The sequence below is a fragment of the Pelecanus crispus genome, chromosome 2 (genome assembly GCF_030463565.1).
Source record: "Pelecanus crispus isolate bPelCri1 chromosome 2, bPelCri1.pri, whole genome shotgun sequence".
NCBI lineage: Eukaryota > Metazoa > Chordata > Aves > Pelecaniformes > Pelecanidae > Pelecanus > Pelecanus crispus.
The window spans coordinates 82,336,161-82,358,440 of NC_134644.1; the positions used below are offsets into that span (position 1 = coordinate 82,336,161).

Consider the following 22,280-nt stretch of genomic DNA (forward strand, 5'->3'; position numbering starts at 1 on the left):
CTCAGAAGTGTACCTACCTTTTCTATGGCCTGGAAAATAATAAAATGAGAAGGCAAACGACCTTTTCTTCCAAGTTTACAGGAGGGACGGGGCAATTTGGACTTTACCAGAATGCCTTAGGCTAAGGATCGAAGATCTCAAATTATGGCATAACCACAGCATCACCACCAAAAATCAGCTGGTTTTGAGGTAACCTACCAGTGCCAGTCAAAGCACCATTTTCAGTAAAAGCATCAGCAGTTCTGAAATTACCTTCCTCAATCTGTCTCGCAGACCTCCAGTTTGAGATTCAGAAGACAGCACAAGATTCATATTCAGATTTTTCTTCAGTTTTAACTATACCCAAAGGCAACAGATGAGTTCGCACAGGGGCCTGTGATGCTATACTGAAGCTGACAGTCGTGCGGATAAAATGGTAATGATGATCCTTTGTGACTTGAAACACAAATTTGAATCCTGCCAAAAACTTGTAAGATAATTATTGTTGCCTTGATCAGAGTGGAGGCAAATACGCCAGAACATCTAGAAGAGTCACATACCAGAAAGTGTTTTTCAAATGCTAAACCCAACCAGAGCAGTTTGAGTGTTTTAACAAGAAACCATAAAAAGATTATTTTTCATTCCTGTCAGGACTCCAAGACTACAGCAACTCCTAAGCACCCCCACAACAGAACTTTTGTTCTGCACAAGGCATAGAGGAGATGCCTCAAGGAATTATGAGCAGACCACTCATTTGGCTATCTTGACATTCATGGTTGAATTCCCCTCAGTTTTAGCTTGTCCCAAGTCCTGGAGGGAAAGTAATGGTATTTAGAACAAGGACAGAGAAAAGCAGGGAATTTGATTGAAATGGTGGGATTGCTGTTGGAACCATGAACGTCACTCTGCTTCACAGGAAGCACGGATGGGACACCAGCGATCTTTCCACGACATTAAAGAACTAAGACCTCACCACGAGCAGCCCGAGGAAGCTCTGGGTATGCAGCATACTGACATCCCGCCTAGTGCAAAGACTTCAAACCTTATTAAATAAATACCCACAGCCACTTGCTTTGGATTCTGGAGTAAAGCTCTTTATCCCAGCAATGGAAGGCATATGGAATACATTACCATCAGAAGTTATAAAATACCAGCTCATTATGGGACATAAAAGTACTTGGGAAAAAACCCTCTCTGCAGCTATACGGCTGATTAAGTTGCAAGTACTTATTATTCCCCCCTGTTTGAAAAGTACAGCCAATAAAGTCTGCCTCTAAAGAACGATTTAAGACATTACCAAAATAAGAGCAAGGAAAAGTGTTGACTTAAGAAACGCATTCGCTTCTGTGCAGCGGATCTTATTTTTATTACTAATATTGGTCTGACGGAATGAAAACTAAAAACTCTCCAAGACCTGCATGAGCAGCCAGCTGGAGAGACTGCCCGCCCTGAGCCACCTAGGGTATTCACCAGTGGTAAGAGCGGCTTAGTTATTCAGCAGGAATAATGTCTAAGTTTGAGGCTTTTCAGAAGTGACTGAAAGACTCCAAGTGCCTAATTTAGGGAAGTCCTTTTCCGGCTACTGCTGGGCCAGCTACAGAGGTCATCATCCTCATCCGCACGCTGTTGGGTCCTGGGCCCGAGGCCAGCATTGCATCAACCCTACTGCATCAGCTCGTAAGCTATCCCTAAGCCTTTTCAGACAAAACAGGCTGCTTTAATTTCTTGCATCTTTTTTTGACTGAGAGGCCTTAGGGACAGCTCACGGTGAGTAAGTTCAGTGTGGAGAGCAGAGGAATGACATGTCGGGGCCAGGGCTGTAACACGGTGGCTGCTGCTGGAGAGGATATGTAATTAAACCCACCCAAGGCTTTCACCAAGCCATTTCAGAAATAAGATACTTCACACTAACACTCTGTGAGCATCAAGTCTTGTATGCAATGGAGAAAAAGAAAACCTGAAAACCACCGCTCAGTTTTGAAGACTTTGGTCTGAATCCACTAAGGAAAGCTGGACTATTTCCTAGTTGACCGGCTGAAATAAGCAGGTCACTTAGTTCACACCTGGAGCACAGTCCCCACCATATCTCTCAACTGAAATCAGGAACACCTCATGCCCACCTTGCCTGCAAACCTGCAAATCAAGGCTCATCACTGGTCTTGCCTAAATATAAGTGCAAAGAGGCCTCAACAAGCTCCAAATACAGAAAGCCCTTGGAAGTGTCTTTGCCCACACTTTGGGAAACTGTGTCACAATAGCTGGTGCTGAACCCTTACTGCCAGATCATTCTGTGGATTTCTACTTTTGCCCAAACCCTTTCATTAAATACAGATGAAGCTACTGCCTGCAATGTTTTTGAAGCTTCTCAGTCATTTAAGGCTGCTTCCCCTTGCATTCTTGTCAAACTAAGGACAGCAGTGATGACTTCAGGCAAGGCCCAGCACAATGAGATGTATAAAAATAAAGCACCAACTAAAAAAAAAAAAGGGGGGGGGGGGGCAGCAAAGGAAACAGAAAAGCACAAGTAAAAACTCTGAAACTACTGTACTGCTCTCATTTTAAACTTATGAAGAAAGCCTTCTTACAGTTACATGCTTATTAGAAGTATTTTTCCTTGTGAAGGTCTGCATTGTCATAATTTAAGAACAAGGCACAGAATTAGAAGGTTTTATATTTAACTAAGAGCAAGGATTCACCTCGTAGTCCCTGCCAGCAACGAACCAAGGATGCTTTTGCAAAGGTAACAGACCAAGTACATATAGCAAAACTTCACCTGGCAAACTATTCCAAAAAGAGCAGTTGAATTTTTGCACTCAAATCTACTTAGACTCTTAAACATTCCCACAAGATTTAACACAAGGCCACTGACTGATTCTGTATCGCTCTGTGGAAGAGGACTCAGTCACCATTATGCTGTTCTTATGCTCATGAAACTATTAACATAGACTTTACTTATTATACTCCTCATTTTGCTGCACTCTGTATTAACATGGGGGCTGGGGGAAGCTCTGAAGTGGTTAAGTTTCTTTTAGGAATTAGCAGTTCAAGCTCTACTACTTGAAGGTTGTTACCTTTTCACCTGAGAAACAAAAGCAGACCACAAATGTTGGCTTCTACTGAACTGTGTTAACATCTTTTTCTTTAAAGAAACATTCACTACAAGACAAAACTAGCAGAGTAGAAGACAGACAACCCTTTAGTCTTTGTGAAACATATTCCTGCTTTACAGAAAGATCATCCTTAAAGACAAGCATTATCGCTATATGATACAATAAAACATAGTTACTAGGTTTATAGCAATAATCCTGCCTTCCACTTAACATTAAATCCTCACTGGAGGAAAGCTTTGTATGAATTTCATAATACAGAAAACATCCCTCTTTTTCCCCACTGAGACAGAGTTCAGTGTTTGTTCACTTGATCGTTCCCTGTACCTTGTTCTCACAAGACTCACCACCTCCACACATGAACCCTAAAACCATGGTATCAACACTTAAAAAGATACCGTAAGCAAAATTTAACAGAGACTACTTTTTTTGAAAAGCATTTCTATCAAGTATTACGTATTTATCAGTGGAAAATGGCTGCAATAGCTTTACTGTCAAAAACTAAACATCAACCTGCATAAGCCAAAAGCTTCTGAAGAAAAACTTAACAGCGATCAAGCAGAATTCTATTTAAGAGTCATTGCTAATCAGCACGACTTCTACACTAGGGCAACTTAATAAAGGCAACAGGCTGAAGTAGGATATGTAGCAGTGAACAGAACACTACTTGCAATTAAATGCAAGCAAGCACAGTGGAAGTTCATCTGGATTACTATGTAGAGGCAGCAAACCCAAAGCCTTGGAATGCAATTGTTCTGACTGTAACAAGTGAATTCCAGATCTAGCTGCTCCAATGTATTTTGACAGGTTTTACAGTTGAGTACAGCATGTATAAGCAAAACCCCAAAACCACCACCCCCACCCCCCCCCCCAAATTGAAACCCCACCTGTTCTTAAACACTTCATCCCATCTATCCCTACAGACTACTCCTGCAGCTGAAACACAGGTCCTTCACACTCAAACTCTCAGCCCATCTGCCTCACTTGTCTGCAGGAAATTCAAGCAAGTTCGACGCAGGCAGGTTTGTTTATTTCAGTAGAACAATGAAGCTCTCAAGGCGCCCTTGATGTCCCAAGTTCTGCCTGCGTTAGAAATACAATGGGGTGCAGGCTGAATTCTGTTATGACAAAATACTTCATTTTGAAGAAAGCTCAAAGGGGAGAGAGTCGCCTGCTCTTCAGCAGCAAAATTCAATACCAGCTCCTTTGGGAAAGCACCATATGCCACCTCTGCAAGGAAGAATAACTGAAATATCCTGAGAAGGAATCATCAAGAAAAAAATGTCATCTTCCTCCTGTGCTTTAACAAAGTTGTAAAAAGCTGCAATATCAGTCTAGAGCTTTCCAGGAAGTACTATCTAAAACAACTTTCTCATCTTGAACTCAGGATTCATTTAAGGAAGCTACTGAAGAAGTTCTTCAGTGAGATCTTCTACCAAGTATTTTTGCTCAAAGTAAATTTAAAACAGAATTAATCTTACACTGAGAAGATTTGTGCCAGTATGTGATCACGCCCCTTACATATATTTCTTAAAAAGAATACTTTAGCAACACATTTCAAAATATCCTTATTAGGATGGCCTCAGGAAACTCAACTTTCTGAACAGTTTTACAATTGTGTGCACATTAAAGAGGTGAAAATTGAACAGATGGGGCCAAAAAGCTAAGCCTTAAAAACTTGCCAGTAGTACCACGACTTGCATAAGAGCATGTACAGTTTCTGTAGGATGGGACCCAATGACTGCTCAACTGATCTTTTCCCTTTCTCCCCAACTCAGCCCCCATAAAGCACAGCTGAACAGAATACTGGAAAGACACATTTATTTTTGTGAAGTCATGCAAAATTGAACTCTACTTGTTATACTCCCAATGCACAATAAAGCCACAAGCACAGTAAAATCCCTGGCATCCCAAAGGATACTTACCCTATCTAAAGCAATTGCTGTATTGGCAAAAGCTCTGAGCTAACCAACAGTTTTAGGCAAAGCTGGAGTCTTGATGGAATTCAAGAGCAAAATTGCACTGATGACTCCACTGAAGTTAACAGCGGCTTTCAGGTTTTATCAGTGTTAGATGCTCAACATGAAGCAATGTAAGCTCAAAATATCTATTTGAACACACACTCCTCTGAGAAGGAACAATGACAGCCCCTGGCAGAAGTTCATCTGTATGCCTTAGTACTACAACAGAAAGATAGAAACCCGTGCTCCTTACCAGCAAAAGCTCCCACACCTACCTGCCTTGCCCTGAGGATGGAAGATGGGGCTAGTCAAATGTTTTAAAAAAGCTACAGAGGAACAAATATGCACACTAGATCAAGGACTGCTTCATATGAACTTCATATATAACACAAATGCCATCTTTCAATGTATTCTAGATTAAAATTCCACCAACCGCAAGATGACTAAACTGTTTTGTACATTAAAAGCATTTCATCAGAAGAAAGAAGTCAGGTATTCTACAACATATCTAAAAGCATGTGGTAATCTAAATCCTCGTAAAGGTAAAGCATTTTAAGTATGACACTTCCTACAATAGACTACTGTACCAGTATTATTCCATAGATCAAAATCTAAACTCATGTTTTATCATAGGACCCAGATGATAAGCAGCTTATGTCAAAACAATTCTGTACAGTATTGCAGGGCTGTTACTAGCACATCTCAATTAGGTCTAGTTTAAAAAAATCTCAAATAATTGTAATACAGAACAATACTGAAAGATGTATGTGCTGTCTGGTCAAATCCCTCCAAAGTTTAGCACTGTAAAAAGAAGACCAAAATGCTGGATGGATTTGGAATTATCAACACCTACCATCAAAAGCTGCATTACCTCATAAATAATAATAATACAAAAAGGAACTAGTAGGTAAAAATTGAGTGACTGCTTTAAGTTGCACACAGACAGAAAAATACAAAACCCAGAAGAAACGGCACGAGCGCATTAGTCAGAGAGGATTATCTGTTAGTCTTAAACACTAAACATTTCAAATTCAGCTTCATTAACATGAGATTTCCATGCTATGACTAGAAGGAATTCTGGCTGGGCAATGTCCCTATAAAGCCAATCTTACTCCATCATATCAATCAGTCTGCTCATAACTTGCTAGGTAAGCTTAGTTCATAAATCTTGTGCCTATACTTTGGCTGCTTTCCCCACATAACAGTAGCCAATATTTGTGTGTGTATGTGATTTTATGTAGTATGTTTATACAAACTTTTTTCCAAATAGCTAGTCAAAGCAAGATTCTTTTTGCTTTGCAGCTTTGAGTTCAGCAAGCGGCATGTTCAGCTGAAAGTGAGAGCTGCAATAAGCCAGGAGGACTCTCTTTGGTTGCCTCTTCCCCCCTCTCTCCTACAACTCCGTAGAGACTGTTCCTAACACCATCCCTAACAGCCCCTCTTTTTCACTTCTCTCTTATCAGCAAAAGCAGCTTCAAAGAATCACACAAAAGCCTGGATGATGGAAAAGGAGAGAGAGGATCAGCAGCTACCCTTGGAAAGCTTCACTACCCCGATTTCTGCCTGCTTATAGCCGACAACCTTGTTTTGCTGCTGAAGAACGTGCACCCTTTGATTTGTTCTAAATTGGCTTCTGCCATTCAAGTTTGCTTTTTTTAAATTTACATGACAAAGGTTGGATTATGTTGACATACATTAAACTTGTATGTCAACACATGAAAATACACAGCAGTAAAAGGCAACTTGTATCAAAACTCTGTACTTCAGACCGCATTCCTGAGAAAAAACAAAGACAAGGGAAGGAAAGCTGATTTTATAAAGTGAGAAGAAGGAAACAGTGGGGAGTGAGAGATATGTATCATGAGGAAACATGAAAGGGAACATTTTTCCAGTGCCCTTCTACCCTTGGAAACAGAGGCAGAGAAGATTTACCGCATGCCCACAGATATCAGGTTTGACACCATTTCTTCTCTTTTCTACTGCAGAGACTAGAAGTAACTGGATAGCATATGGGAATTGTCTAGGAGTGCATGTCATACGGTTTTATTACAAAGGAGAGGAAAAAAACCAGAAAAGATTGGCTTTTTCCATTCCCTTTTTAAATTAAATCAACTATCACACATCTGAGTCATCCCCAAACCCATCAGTTTTCTGTCCAAAGCACTCCAAGGGTCTGCAAAAGGACATTCACAAGTGCTAGCTCATAAGGCTGACTACACGCTAAGGTTTCTTGTTTCATGCTACACACATCCTATAAGAAAAATGTTGAAAATTTCCATGCTCATAGCAAGAGGAGAAAAAGCCTATACAAAGGTCCAGTTTTACAAGCACACAGTCTGATTTAGAGCTCCTGAAGCCTCTTTTAAGTCAGGAAGTTATCTAGGAGAAATCAAAACAAGTTTGTAAATTCAGCTTTGACAGGAAAGTGAGTGTGCTAAAAACAACCCCAGGAACTTGAAAATTCATCAGAGCACCACTTTAACTCTGGTTCATGGTAATTTTAGAAAGAGATCCGTAAATACTCACCATGAGTACTTTGTACAACACTGGTAGGATCAACTTGAAGCTGGGGCTACTTGTCAAAGCTTTCTCCTCTCAGTGAAAATACCTAGAAGAGTCTGAAGTGCCTACGCATATCTGAGGACCTTGTCCTGAAAAATCGAGCACCTTCTTTACTGGCATTTGAATCCAAGACCTCTCAATACCAAGAGAGAAGAGCAGTCCAGCTGGACAGTGTTCAGTGTAATACACAGCACAAGAAAATCTGTTTAAGTATATTGATCGTGGTCAGACCATAATAGTATTTCATTTTTCTGCCATAGAAATGAACATTTTCTCTACCATTGGAAAAAATACTGTGGCTACAGAGACATTGTATTTAAACTGTTTACTTTAAAAAAAAAAAAAAAAAAGCAGTGCAACTCAAACTGTTCCACCCTCCATCCATGTCCAATACTAGCATCTAAAAACAAACAAAAAAAACCCCCAACAAAACCAAAGCCACTCCCCTCCAATGCACATCATTTTAGACTTCAGCACATCTTAATCTTATTAAAACTGTATTGAACCCTCCACCCTGTAATCAGGGGAAAAAACTAAAATATGCAAGATCTTATTTAAGCAGGCTCTCAGTTTTGATCCACCCACTCTAACTGACCAATTGTCTTAAGTGCCTGGGTCCTCACAGAGGAACGGATCACATCACATTTGTTTTTCTGAAAGCAATTTCACAAGTCACCTCCATGCAGAGAAACGCAAATGGTCTAGACTTTATGACCACATACCCTAATGGCAGAAATCCTCTCCTGTGCTATCTCACCAACCGCTTTACTAAACTGAATAGAGAGGAGGAAAAAGAGAAGGTAGATCAGAATCCCCTTCTTTGCCTCCCCTTTCCAGAGACCTACTGCATGACTGGATACAGCAATAGGTCCACAACATAAAGGCATTCTTTGGAGATCGCTGCTACAGCTGATCTCTCTAAAACATGTATGAAGCTTCATTGCCAGAAAAACCACAGGAAAATTTCATGATGCTCTCTCATTCACAAACATGCACAGGATTAAGTTTTAAAAGCGTCTGGATAGATTTGTAAAAGAATCCTTCCCAAAATACTATATTTTTGATTCCTCTGCCCACTCACCTTCCTTTGAGGGAGAACTGAGACTCCTGAAGATTTTTTTTTTTTTTTTTTTTTGGACACACTATGTTCCAGATATCTTCATCTGCACCCCAGCAAGAAAGGGAAGGAAGGGGTCAAGGATATATTATACTTGCAAGCTGTTTTTTAATCCTCTGTGAATTGTCAGCACTTTTGTTTCATTTACAATATTGCAGAAACAAAACTTTGCCTAGTGAAATTTATTATTAGTAGCAAAACAATCATTAGTTTTAGTTACAACTGAACTATTTACTTTGCACAAGGGAAGCGTGTTGGGTGCAAAATGCCAAACATTGCCAACCTCCAAACTGGTATCATTCGATTATGCTTCAGATCAGTAGTATTCATATTGATAATTTTTTTTTTTTAATGAAAGTTTCATATACGGTATTGCCAAGTTATCTGATTTAATAGATACTCTAATTTCTAGACATTTTAAGTAGTAGAAGATTTCTAGATAGCTAGACAGATCACATTTAGCTATGTAAAGGACAACGAGACTTAAACTGAAGCACTGTAAGTTTATTCAATGGAATGTTTTTACTAAAAATAGTAAAAGATGAAGAAAGCAATCAGATTTATTTTCTCCTATATTTCATTCATATTCTGGATAGGAACAAACCTAAAAATAAAGCATACGTGCTTGAAAAGAGCTTCCCATAAATCTTAAGCAAAAACAAGCAGGAAGAAAAGAAAACACTTAAGATCATACATTGGCTAGCATACTAAGTGTGAAGGCGTACATAAGGAGATAGCATTCTAAGAAAGGATGCTGCAAGAACAGGAATCGGACACAATTGTTTTATCAGCAGCAATTTAAATTAAGCCTGTTGTTAAATGGCCGATGAAATTCATGGCACTCTGCAGGATACAAGGGACTCACGTAAGTCACCAGAGCAGGTCCATTACTCTGCCCACACAAGAAACAAAACTAAGGTAGTGTTGGTAAACACAATTCAGGGCATTAGGCAGCAGGCCAAGCTTACAGAATCTCCCCCCGCCAATGCCAGTTCCCCAAAGAAAACAGGGAACAGGTCTCAGTCAGCTACTGCTGCCCAAATAACTGAATCTGTGCTCTGTCATAACTGAGCTGGGAACTGCTATGGTCATGGTCATCGTCATACAGGGCTGCGTGCGTGCGTGCGTGCACACGCGCGTGTGTACAGGGAGAAGGATGAGCCCCTGAAAGCCGGCTTCCTCTGGCTGGGGCGCTGAGCAGGGAACCCGTGCCGCTACCGCCAGCAGAAGCACCTCTCCAAGAGCTTGGGGAACCACCTGCTCCACGACACAGGAAAAAGGCAACCACGATCACCAACAACTGCTTCCAGCTTCAGGGGACACTGGCATCGGTATTTTGGTTTCACTCTCAAACCTAGGTGATGAGAGGAAGGCTCATGAACAGTCACACACCAGGGGAATGTCTGCAAAGGTCTAAGGGGAAGGAGGGATGAGAGGGACAATTGCCCCTCCAAAGCACGAAAGAGAAATGCTTCCCCTGATTGCCCTGGTTTGTCTTGCTCAAAGTCCTGCTCATAAATCTGAGTTTTTGTAGCGGCCTCCTGCTGGTTTTTGAAGCAAAGTAAGCCAGTGACCTGGAATGTAATTAAGGAAAAGGAACTGTATAGTTTACCTCATCCAATTTGCATTTTTGCATACTAACTCGTAGTATAAAAAGCTGTTTAGGCATACTTTCTCTTGCTGCTCCACTGAACTATTTGTCATTAGAATTGTTAATATAATGTGAGAACTCATGAGGCAAGTTTAAAAACATTTTGGTCCACATTTACTTTAATTATTTGTCTTCTTCCTACAAAAGCATACTGTTGTCTTGACTGTTCATAGAGAGGCTTTGAGCAAGCATAGGAGCTGTACTCAAACATTTATACATGAACTTAGCATTTCAACAAAAATAATTCCCACAAGTTTCTTGGCCTCTCTTCTCGGGGAGAATGAAATCATTTTCCTATAGTCACTGTTAATACTTTTTCTCCCCTGCCTGAAATGCTTTCCCTATTCCTTTGCCTCAGGTTTTGTTACTTCCAGGGGAGAATTCACCACTGTCTCCGCAAGCTGACTTCAGCAGTGGTTCATGTGTTTCCCAAGGATGAAATGAACAGACCAAAGTCCTGTTAGGAAGGCTTATCGGGTAAACCAGGATCACAGTTACTTGATGTGGTAGAGATCATCTTCCTGAAGCTACCTTAATGTAATTTTACCTTAAACGTATGGTAAAAATGGTACAAGGCACATTATTAGACCAACGCTCAAACAGGAACCAGGAGTGCCATATCAGTCACGGAGGCTTGACAGATTTCTAAATTTGAAATAACCAATTGAAGATATGTCATCGCAAGCTTTGGAAAAAAGGTGTTCAAATTTGTAAGACACCTCTGAGGAAAGTTGGCTAGCGTATTCTAATACTCTGAAATACGCACAGCAAGCCAAGCAGAACTTGCTATGAGTCAAAACTAACCACTCTTCTCAAAAAAATGGGCTTTGTCTGAACTTTTGACTTGGAGATTTCAGCTCCAAGGAGGTGATGAGTTAGCAGCCGTCACTGAGGTTTTGTCTTACTGAATCATGAAGTAGAGTCCAAGGATTTCAGGTAGTTTCAAAATCCTTTTACTATCTTTGAAAAATAAACTCATCAGTCCACCAGAACCAGATCATTAGAGGAAACACATAATTTTTTTGGATGAACTACTTTGCTTAATTGATAAACTTTCTTCTTCAAGTCTAAGCTGAAAGAGATATTGGCCTCACCAGCTCTATTTGAAACAGCCAAAGCTACATAACTTAGTCATTTTAAAATAAGAATGTAGACCACCTCTGAAAAAATTGTACCCGGATTAATTTTTTTTTTCTAGAAGCAGTTACTTAGCAACAAACATCAAGGTGTTCTTTTCCCAGACTTTTTAAGCTAACGCAAAAAGACATTCTGAATCCACACGTGGTATTAAGTTTTCACCCCATAGGATTCAACACATGGAAAGGGAATTCTCATGGTCCCTCAGTAAACTTTGCTTGTGGAGAACATGGAAATGATCTGACAGCACTGTGCTAGGCCTCAGGATACTGGATTGAAATGCAAACTTCTATCCCCAGCTTTTCTTGCCTTCTAAATTATGCTTTGCTCACCATTTCAGGAGGAAAAAAAAAAAAAAAAAGAAAAGAAAAGAAAAAAGCACACAGACAAAATTACTTTTAAAGCTTTCTATGCAAGCTGCAAGCAGAGCAGCTGTGTTCATTCAACTCTCATTAGGGGAAAAATCTGTTTGGGAGCAAAGTAAATACAATTCAATACACCAAGTCAGACTTTCTTCAACATCTATTTGCAAACTTCATAGTCCTAACTAGGTACTGTCACAATGATAACCTCAGTACAGTAGCTCAGGACTACTCTTGCATTTCTTGGAAATAGTTGCAACAGATAGTTTCCCCGTGACTAAATATAATCTTCCCAGAGATGCATCAGACAGGCTCATAACTCTTCTGCAAAGGAAGCCTGCTGAAAGGTAAAACTGTGACAGCAGCAGTTTTAGAGAGAGGTCTGGCCAAAAGATCACAGTGATGAAAAAAGTGCATTCAGGAAATCTGTCCTTTCAAAGCACAGAACTCCTTATCAAGTCACCTTCAGCTTTACGTACACAGCTCTTAAGCAAATAAGATTCCTGTTCAGTAAGGCCATTATTTGGTGTACTCTTCTAACTTCCTCCTTAGCCTAAAGGACAGTAATGCTCCAAGGCATTACTAAATATATTATTTAATGAAAACAAAAGAGGAACAAAACACATTTAAGACATGTTTCTCTGCGCTATATTACTGAAAGATAAAAGATGCTATCAAGTACAAGACTTATCCAGCATGGCATAGATAGCTTCTTGCTGCAGATGTACCCCTGACAAAACCAAAGGCCATACCAGTCTGGAATGCTGCAGGCTCCACTGCTGCTCCACGCTTCCCACCTAACCAGGATGTCTGCCTCTGGTATACTGTCTTGTTATGAGGTTTAAAAAAAAACTATCCAGCTTCAACAGAAGAAATACAAAGCAATAATACCACTCATTGACAAAAGGCAGCTTCAATTTATTAAAATTATATAGATACGACCACTCTCATACTTCATATAATATGTAAGCTATTTGATTTATCGTCTTCTCTCCTTGAGAGTTAGCCAGCATGGCAGGATAGCACATCAGAAGTAATATTTTAAAGCGGACAAGCCAACAGCATTACACCAATCTGTGGAGAAAGAAAGTCCATTCAGTCTAAGTATCATTAGAGATTCTCTTCTACATTATGTGCTGTGCTGGAAGAATAGTACCAGAAGTACATGCTCAGAAAGGTTAAAGGAGGCTGTGAATCTACCAAATACAAAAATACTCAGCCACGGGACCCCTCAACCTGGAACTAATGCAGATTTGTGTACAGTCTGCAAAAACCCAAGTACACTGAAACAGGGTTTTTTTTGTTTAATACCCTAGTTTATGGGTAAATTATGAAATACCAAGTTTTTTTCAAGTGAAAGGTGCAAATTTTCTAGAGGCGGCCATCAGCAGTTTTACCTGTCCCCCAGCACACGTCCTGTGTCACTATGCATCCCCAGTCCCATTCTCCCCTCTCTCCTGTATCCACAGATGATGATCCAAATAATGTTTTCCAGCCTGCAATTACAGTGAAGTTTGGCTGATTTTTTTTTCCTTTTTCTTTATTAATGCATCGCCCCAAGACTTGTCATCCCACCGCTCTGAAATAAAAAATAGTACAACTTCTGAAGAGAACCTAGCCGCTTGTTCTTATAGAAAGATTACCATGCCAGTACAAAGGTTGTTGTTTCTAACCGAGTTACTCAAGCATCCTGCAATAAGCCATTCAAAAGTTCATCGTTACTTGTCCAAATAGATTAGTCATATTAGTGCTGATGCAATGGCATTATGTAAAAGGCTGCCTCTCTCTGATCTGCTTCATTAGCTCCAAATCATATTTACAAAATGCAACATGCTACTTCAGCATGTCTGCAGCAATCAGCGGTTAAAACAATTTCTTTTACCATCATCCGTGATATACGAACACATGGGTGGCCAAAGTATAGCCCACGGGTGCTAGGCTCACACAACTGCCTGCTCACTCAGAGCACAAAAGGTAGAGCCCATGGAGACCCGGAGCTGTAGTGCTCATCACCTCATCTCAGTTTTAGTGGGTTTATGCAGAGGGGTAGCCCACAGACAGAGGCAGCAACAATGTGCTGCTCCATTTTCCAGAAATTGCGGGTCATTTATATCTGCTGATGAAACCGAGCCATTCTCCAGTGGACAGAATTTAGATATTTATTCAACCTGACAGAATCAAGCTATTTAACAATGGGAGGAGAGCAGGGATGAAATAATGGGACTAGGATGTGATGAAGTGGAGAAGAGGTAGAATAAATACTGACCTATCCCATTGTAAGTCTCGAGCTGACATTATTGAGTCGGCCTTTGGAAACTAGGACAAGTGGTCTGAATCATGACAAAAAGGCTTTCAAATATACACTGTCTGCTCTTTGTTTGGATTTGAAGAAAGCAAGCAGCTTTCCTGAGCTAGTGAGTACATTCTCAGAGCTCTTCTGTTGAGAATTATTTTCAATTTACCTATTTAAGACGGAAGGCTTTCCACAGAAAACAAGCAACAAGTTAGCCTCTGGACTTGTTTGCTGTGAGAAACCACACAGGTTATGGATGTGCAGTTAGCAAGGTGCAGTAATGTAGGCCAGACAGAATTTAAAGACTGTTACTGGGATAAAAAAAAATGCATTGTTGTTTACAGGGTGATAGTATCATATCTGGGATCCTAAACCTGGTTCTCAGAGAGAGAGAAAGAGATCACAATAAGTAAATGGCAAATTAGCTCTGTAGTGGCTTCACAACCCAATACTGTAAAGAGGAAAATATGTTCCTGCAACCGGTTAAGAAAATGCATGGCTCTGGGCCAGGCTACTGACAAATTTAACCAACTCATTCCTATCCTTGCCCATTTGAGAAGCAAACCGTATTTTCAAGGTGACTAAGATTTCCAGTTCATAATACCGGCACGAGCCTCACGACAGCGGTGGAGCCCCGACGCCTGTCCCTGCCGCTCTGCACGCCCCACACGCCAGCTCGCTCACACTCTTCCACAACAAGGCTCTCAAAGATGACTGGGACCCCAAACCCGGCCTACACCCACTTAACTGCTTATAGGCCTTCTTAAACATGACTTATTAAGAGCTCCTTGCACACATATTTCTGCATATTTAAGTTCAAAGAAGGGGTTGGCAGAACCATGCAGAAGTTACCATGTCAGTTTGTGTTTGAGCAGGAATACGTGCTGGCCAGAAGAAGAAAAACTTCTTCAAGCCTACTGCATTAGTTGCACAGGAATTATCCCTACCAAGCCCGTATATCAAAACCATGATGCTTTTTTGGTAGATGCAGAAACAGACAAGAGTCTGCACTGTCAGTAAAGATGTACTTTCCCCAAAGAATCCCTGCCAGCGGTGGAGGAGGTAGTTCCACTCTTGTTCCAGTACTCAAGAAAGTAATTCCTCCCACTTCAGTTTTTACTGGAGTAAGAAAATCCTGGTCAAGAGACAAAGCTAGTGAATAGCTAACGGTAACTCACATTTTGGAACAAAGCAATGCCCTTCTAGGGGGTGCCCATCCCTTGAAGCACTAAGAGCTGCTCCCACCATCATCTATACACACAACACGGTTAGAGGTGCCTGAAGGTGCGAGTCACCAGCCCTCAAAAACCCCTGGAAGTAAGGTTCTGCCCCCAATTCTGTCTCTCCATTTAGCATCCCTGGGCTTCTTTTTTAAAAGGACCAAATCCATAAAAGGCAAGCCATGCAGTTTCAAGAATTCCCTTTCTGTGACATCAAACCCAGAAATGGGACCCCATACTTAGTGCTTGTTCTTTTCATTTAGGATTAAGAACTTGGAGAGAGAAGAGGTAGCGTCAGATTTACTGGATACTAATTCAGGACTACAGGGGTGAGTACTATTTCATTTCACAACCTGAATAAATTTTCCATCCTTCCATTAAAGCATAAGACTGCCCAGCTTAAATACATCCATATACTGACTGTGTCAATTCAGTAACTTCAGCCGGGTTGCTGTACACAGCAAGAAGAAAACCAAAAACAAAGCTCCAAAAAACCCACTCCAAACCCCAAACCAAACAAAACCCCAGAACAACCCACACTTCTTTTTTTAATTAATAAAAGGGACAGACATACACCAGACAGGCATCCTAAATACCAATTCTCTGACCAGCATGGCTATTTCTGGATCACTCCTTTTGGTATGTTCTATTCTCGCAGCCACATGAAACTATTTTCCATATGCCACAGGCCAGAGCCCAGCACCTGGAATACAAATGCTGTATGCCAGGTCACGATAGCAAGACAAAACAAGTAATATTACATCAAAACTAACCCCAGTGCTGTAGACCCTTCCTCACCATGGTCTTCCCTCTGTTTCCTCTTTTTCATTTTCCTAGCACTAACATGAATTTCCAAGGTCAGCCACCTCAGTGTAAAGTACCATATGGCTGTCAGGGCTTTAAGATGCTCAAGGTAATCTATTGTAAGGATATTGCTTTGGATTTGAAAGTGTTTGTCAAGTTTTACTAGATATGTTTTACAGGACTTTTTTTTTTTTTTTTGTGCTTCTTATCCCATCTCCTATACAGCATAAATTTTGCTGTCCAAGATTATGCTGCCACTATCCTGCAGAGATCACCAGGAGGGCATAAAGCTCCTTCTTAGGAATGAAGGCGCCAGCAATCCTCCACCATGCACAATGGGAGATGCATGCCGTGATGAGGGAAGTGGCACTCAGACAACAGGTAATGACACCCACATGATTTCAGCTACCAGAAAAGCATAGAGATGAAGACCTATTTGCAGGCTCTGCTCTTTGTGGCATACTAATGTGTTACTTCATTCTTCAAGCCTGTGGAAGTAGGCATTAAACTCTTACAAGCAGGTGAGAAAATGAGAACTCACCTGCTTTAAGATAAAGTTCTCCTTGAGACTGATTGCCTAAATAGCTTGCAAAGCCTACACGAAAAGACAGAATTACACAAAGCTAGAAAGCTTACAGTCAGTTTGCTCGACCAGCAAACACAAGGGAACAGCTCCTACATCTTACCTGCACACTTACTTTTCTACTTGCTCTAGAAATGCCAGCGAAAGACAGAGGCATTAAACAAAACAGCTCCATGCTCAGATGAAAGGTGTTTTTACTTCAGACAACATGGATGAGATTCCACAGCACATCTTGTAGTTTTGACGAACAGAGAGCAAATCTATCACTTGGAGGCAGATAAGCCCGTCTTCTGAAGGGTCTTGATGCTGACAAACTTCCGCAGCTAAAAATCCAGCTGAGATAATTTTTCTTAAGTAAGCTACCTCAAAGTTTAGCATGAAGTATACTTGCAACAGAACTTCAAAGTAGCTGGATAAAAAAATAAATCATATTTCCTTAGCAAAAACCAGCCTATGTGTAATGCTCATGGTTTTGTTGAAAAGGGGAGATGGCCCAACTCATCCCCAAATTTAGGGATTACGTAAGAGCACAGTCTCAAAGTTTGGAGCACAGTATTGTATTAAGGACTAAGATAAATAAAGCTATTTTAGTTCCAACATAAAACTAAACTTATTCAGTAAAACACAAGAAAAAGGAACCACCTGCAAATTTGAAGTGTTCTAAATAAAAATCTTTGTCTATGGTTTCCTGAAAACAACGTTCTTCTGTAACATTCATAAACCATCACTTTGTCCCCAAATCCATGTACATTCTTAAGCCAGAAAGAGAACAATTAGTCATAGCTGTAACTTAAAACAAATTCCTAAAACTATGCTGACAACTCCAAAGTGGTGATCAACTTCACCACCTTAAAGGCGGGGGGGGGACGGGGGGACGGGACGACATGGACGGACACCAAACCCAAAAAACAAACCCAAAAGCTGAAGGCTGCTGATGTTCAGTATTTTCAGTGCCACCTTAGAAGTGGCATCAGCAAACATTGCCCACACAGAAATAGCTGATCCACTCAGCAGCAGAGGAAGCAGAGCTCTCAGCTGAGCAGACATGACAATATTGCTCCTCAAAAATCTCACTTGAATTAACACCTATTGCAGCCAGAGATTACACAAGTTTGAATACATACAGTACTTGTTTATGTCCCAGCTGAATGCTACACAGTGGGAAATATGCTACTCTGAAGCAAATACAACTAAAATTTTGTTGGGTTTGGGTTGCTACTGCCCATTTATCTTTTCTTTGGCATCCTTCCTCAACAACTCTGGTATTTCACACCAACTTCAGCTTGACTTTAATATTGGGTTTGATGACAAAGAGAATATAGCTTTCATGGACTGAAAAGACTTAGATGTTGTTTTCTAATAACATGAAATCTCACCCAAGTCCCATAGCCTGTTTTCTTTTTACAGTCTAAATCCAACAGTGAAACTCCATGATCAGAGGACAGCTTGAAGATGTTTAACCTCTTAGATTTCTCAGGCTTTGTTATTAAAGCAACAAAAGGACTACTGCATATAAGGACATTAAGGGTCATATTTACACCACATAAGGGGTACAGGACAGCAGGACCAACTTACCAGTGAAGACAAAACCCCACAACTGCATCTCAGCTGCAATTCACTATTTTGTCTAAAATTAAAGTGGGGTTTAAAACACAAGTCTGCTCTCCTCGTCTCTCAGCCTTCCTACCAAAGACCTGCCACGTGAAAGATTATACATATCTTGTCTTCACTTTTCTTCCAGAACTCCCATTGAGGAATGCAGACAGAAGTAACTCTACAGAAGTGACACCAACATACACCAAATCACTGGCATTACACGGAGGCAAAGATCAGACATAACAGTACCAGTGAGATGCCCTTCATGTACAAGGTGAGAAAGTCAGGTATGCTTTGTGAACAAATATAAAGGTCTCAGTAGATTTAGCAAGGGTTAGCCAAATTACATGGGAAGAGAAAAAACTCTTTCCGAATTTTATTTCATCAGTGGTTTCAGAACAACAGAAAGAGAACTACAATACTGCATTCCTTGTTTAAAGGAAAAAGTTTATTCTGCCTTGTCATATAAATTGCAAACTTCCAGAAAATATGGGAAGTGGCTACAGGATAAAGTAAAGTGTAAGGCGTAAATTAGACATTTATTGTTCCTTGTTCCAACTACCAAAAAAGTCTGCTCAACAGCTAGTGTTAAACAGTTGCCCTCCTTTGATACTTAAAACTGCTAAACTTTAAGTCTCAAAAAAAACCCAACCAAACTAAGTTTCCTGCTTTTTGCACTCTGCATATTGAGTTTGCCCATTTAATTCCCAAGGGCTGTCAACTTTCCTGAGTCTCATTTTTTCTCATTAAAACTGCAACAGATCACACACGCTTAGGATTATACCAGCACTTCTCCACATCCATACAACAGCCTGCAGCATGAACCACAATACCACCTCCCTTAAGCTGAAAGTCACTTTCACTAAGGGGGGACAGGGCAGTAGAAGAATTAAAAATCTCCATGCCCGATAAGGAATTATCAGTGTAGCAGCCTAAGAAATTTTTACAGTACAGTCAATCTAATTCACCTTCCTCTGGAAGGGAAGAAGTTATTTTAGAACTGACATGCTCTTAACACTTCTGAAGACAACTTTTGAAGCCGGCAACTAATATTTTAAATAGTTTCACATTAATGCAATATACAGGGAAGCTACTCTTAAAACTCCTAACAGGGATAAGCATTTGACATGTTCAACATCAGCTAGACTAGACAGAACAGGAAGTATGCTAGTTACTCAGTACAACATATTTTTCATATTCTAGGAAGAAACAGCGTATGCTTATGCTGTTGCATGCATTAGGCAGTCTAAGGTTGCTCTATCACTGCTATGGGGCTGTTTTGTCAATGACAATGAAGCATTATATTAATTTTTTAATAGTATTTCAACAATGAAGCATGTAAGCTAGGTCTCAGTAGCAGCATCAATGTTAACATGAGTTTTGGAAATAGCTGTAGCCACTTGTCTTTACATCCAGGCAAGCAGAGCCACATGGGCTCTGCAGAGAGGTGACTTTGTCCGGCTCTCTCTTTTCCATACAAGCCCTTTAAATTGTTTCACCACAGGGTCGCTATCTCCCAAACTCACCTCTGAAACACTTTCCCTCTCTCTCCCTCCTGTCAAACGATTGCTGAGTCATTGCTCCTCTTTACTCATGCCTGATCCCTCCATGGCACTGAGTGCACCCTCAGCAAGTTTGCAGATGACACCAAGCTGAGTGGTGCGGTTGACACGCCAGAAGGATGAGATGTCATCCAAAGGGACCTGGACAAGCTGGAGAGCTGGGCCTCTGTGAACCTCATGAGGTTCAACAAGGCCGAGTGCAAGGTCCTGCACCTGGACGGGGCAACCCCCGATATCAATACAGGCTGGGGGATGAAGGGATTGAGAACAGCCCTGCGGAGAAGGACTTGGGGGTACTGGTGGATGAAAAGCTAGACATGAGCCAAGAATGTGCGCTCACCGCCCAGAAAGCCAACCAAATCCTGGGCTGCATCCAAAGCAGCATGGCCAGCATGTCGAGGGAGGTGATTCTGCCCCTCTGCTCTGCTCTGGTGAGACCTCACCTGGAGTGCTGCGTCCAGCTCTGGGGCCCTCAGCACAAGGACATGGACCTGCTGGAGCGGGTCCAGAGGAGGGCCACAAAAATGATCCGAGGGCTGGAGCACCTCTCCTACAAGGCCAGGCTGAGAGAGTTGGGGTTGTTCAGCCTGGAGAAGAGAAGGCTGCGAGGAGACCTTATTGCGGCCTTCCAGTACTTAAAGGGGGCCTACAGGAAGGATGGGGACAATCTTTTTAGCAAGGCCTGTTGTGACAGGACAAGGAGTAATGGTTTTAAACTAAAGGAGGATAGATTTAGACTGCATGTAAGGAAGAAGTTGTTTACAATGAGGGTGGTGAAGCACTGGAACAGGTTGCCCAGAGAGGCAGTGGAGGCCCCATCCCTGGAAACATTCAAGGTCAGGCTGGATGGGGCTCTGAGCAACCTGATGTAGTTAAAGATATCCCTGCTCACTGCAGGGGGGCTGGGCTAGATGACCTCTAGAGGTGCCTTCTAACTCAAAGCATTCCTGTGATTCTATGAAATAAATGCCCAGTCATCAGCTGCATGTTGCTTACCATCAATCAAAAATGTGAAGGGAACGATTAACTTTAGCAATACTGAAACAGAACAAGCACTAACAAAAAACAACCCCAAAGCAAACAAACAAAAAACCATTTTGTCAATTCACTCCCTATACAACCATCTTACACACTGCCTCTGCACTCTGACTACAAGACAGCAAGCATTCCCTCTGGGGTTCCTCCTCAGACCATGGCTTCATGACACCATGTGTCCAGTTCAGCAGCAGGATTGTCTTTGAGGCATTCTCATCCTTTCTACCCCCATTTCTGCAGTTCATTTCCAGTGTTCCTTTCCTTTACCACCCACAGCCATGACAGTACACTTGTTTGTGGGAATGTGCAGTTGGTCGGACCGTGAAATTATCTGGCTACAAAACAGCTTTCTCTTTTGAGTTTTTCTAAGCTACTATTGCTTGTTGAATCCTTTTACAATCCAACACCTTGCCATCTCCTTCCCACCTTGTAATTTCCATGCCTGCTATTTGCAGGTGATTTCCCCCACATGTGAAAATTCAGATACATAACAACAGGTCAGATGGCAATCTCATGAATCTCAATGCTTTTGATCTAAATCCCCAAACAAACCATAATCACTACACAAAATTTCATTCCATCCCTTCCACCACACAAAATTATAATGCTGCAATCAGTGTGCAGAAGTGATGGTAAATGTGTGGTTTTAAGTTGCAACACTAGGAGAAGACAGGAGAAGCTTCTGTTAACCAGGCACAGAGTAGGAAAACACTCAGGCAAGAAGTTCTGGAGCTACATGTGATTAGTCATACATTCATTTGCATGCAACATCCAAATCACAGTCTTCTACAGTTGAAGTAATCTTTACGATCTGGGAACAAAAACTCGAAAAGGGTAGACAGTAACAACCAGTTGCATATAATGTACCTGAACCACGTGGGCTAAATGTAAATCTTTCCCATGCCAAAACACCGCTCAGGGCATGTACAAAGCACACACTAGTCTCCAAACTACAGCTAGGGAAAATCCCAAGCACTTCCACAAAAGACATTTTAGATTAAAATGACTTATCTATAAAAGAGGATCATGAAGGCTACATGAGACAGTGTTTCAAAAATCACAAGACTTCATTATATTATAGGTTGTATTTATTTGGGCAAAGCTTGTTCAACAAGATGTTTGCCTATGAAACAAGGCATCACTGAATGTAGCAGCATTAAAGCTAGCACATTCCAGACCTCGATTCCAATGCAAGTCTCCATTCCTTAGCAACAAAAGTCTCCATATTGTTTTTTTCAAACAACCCACCCTCCCAAGCTGATACACCACACCATAGCTTGCCGATTTAAAAATGCCATTTAACCATTCACT

At 41.1% G+C, this 22,280-nt stretch overlaps 1 protein-coding gene across 1 annotated transcript in view; it reads right to left on the reverse strand.

Annotated features, from left to right (window-relative positions):
• Positions 1–22,280, reverse strand: part of PHLPP1 (PH domain and leucine rich repeat protein phosphatase 1) — a 141,258-nt gene that overhangs the window by 69,696 nt on the left and 49,282 nt on the right. The gene's annotated exons all lie outside the window — the stretch shown is intronic.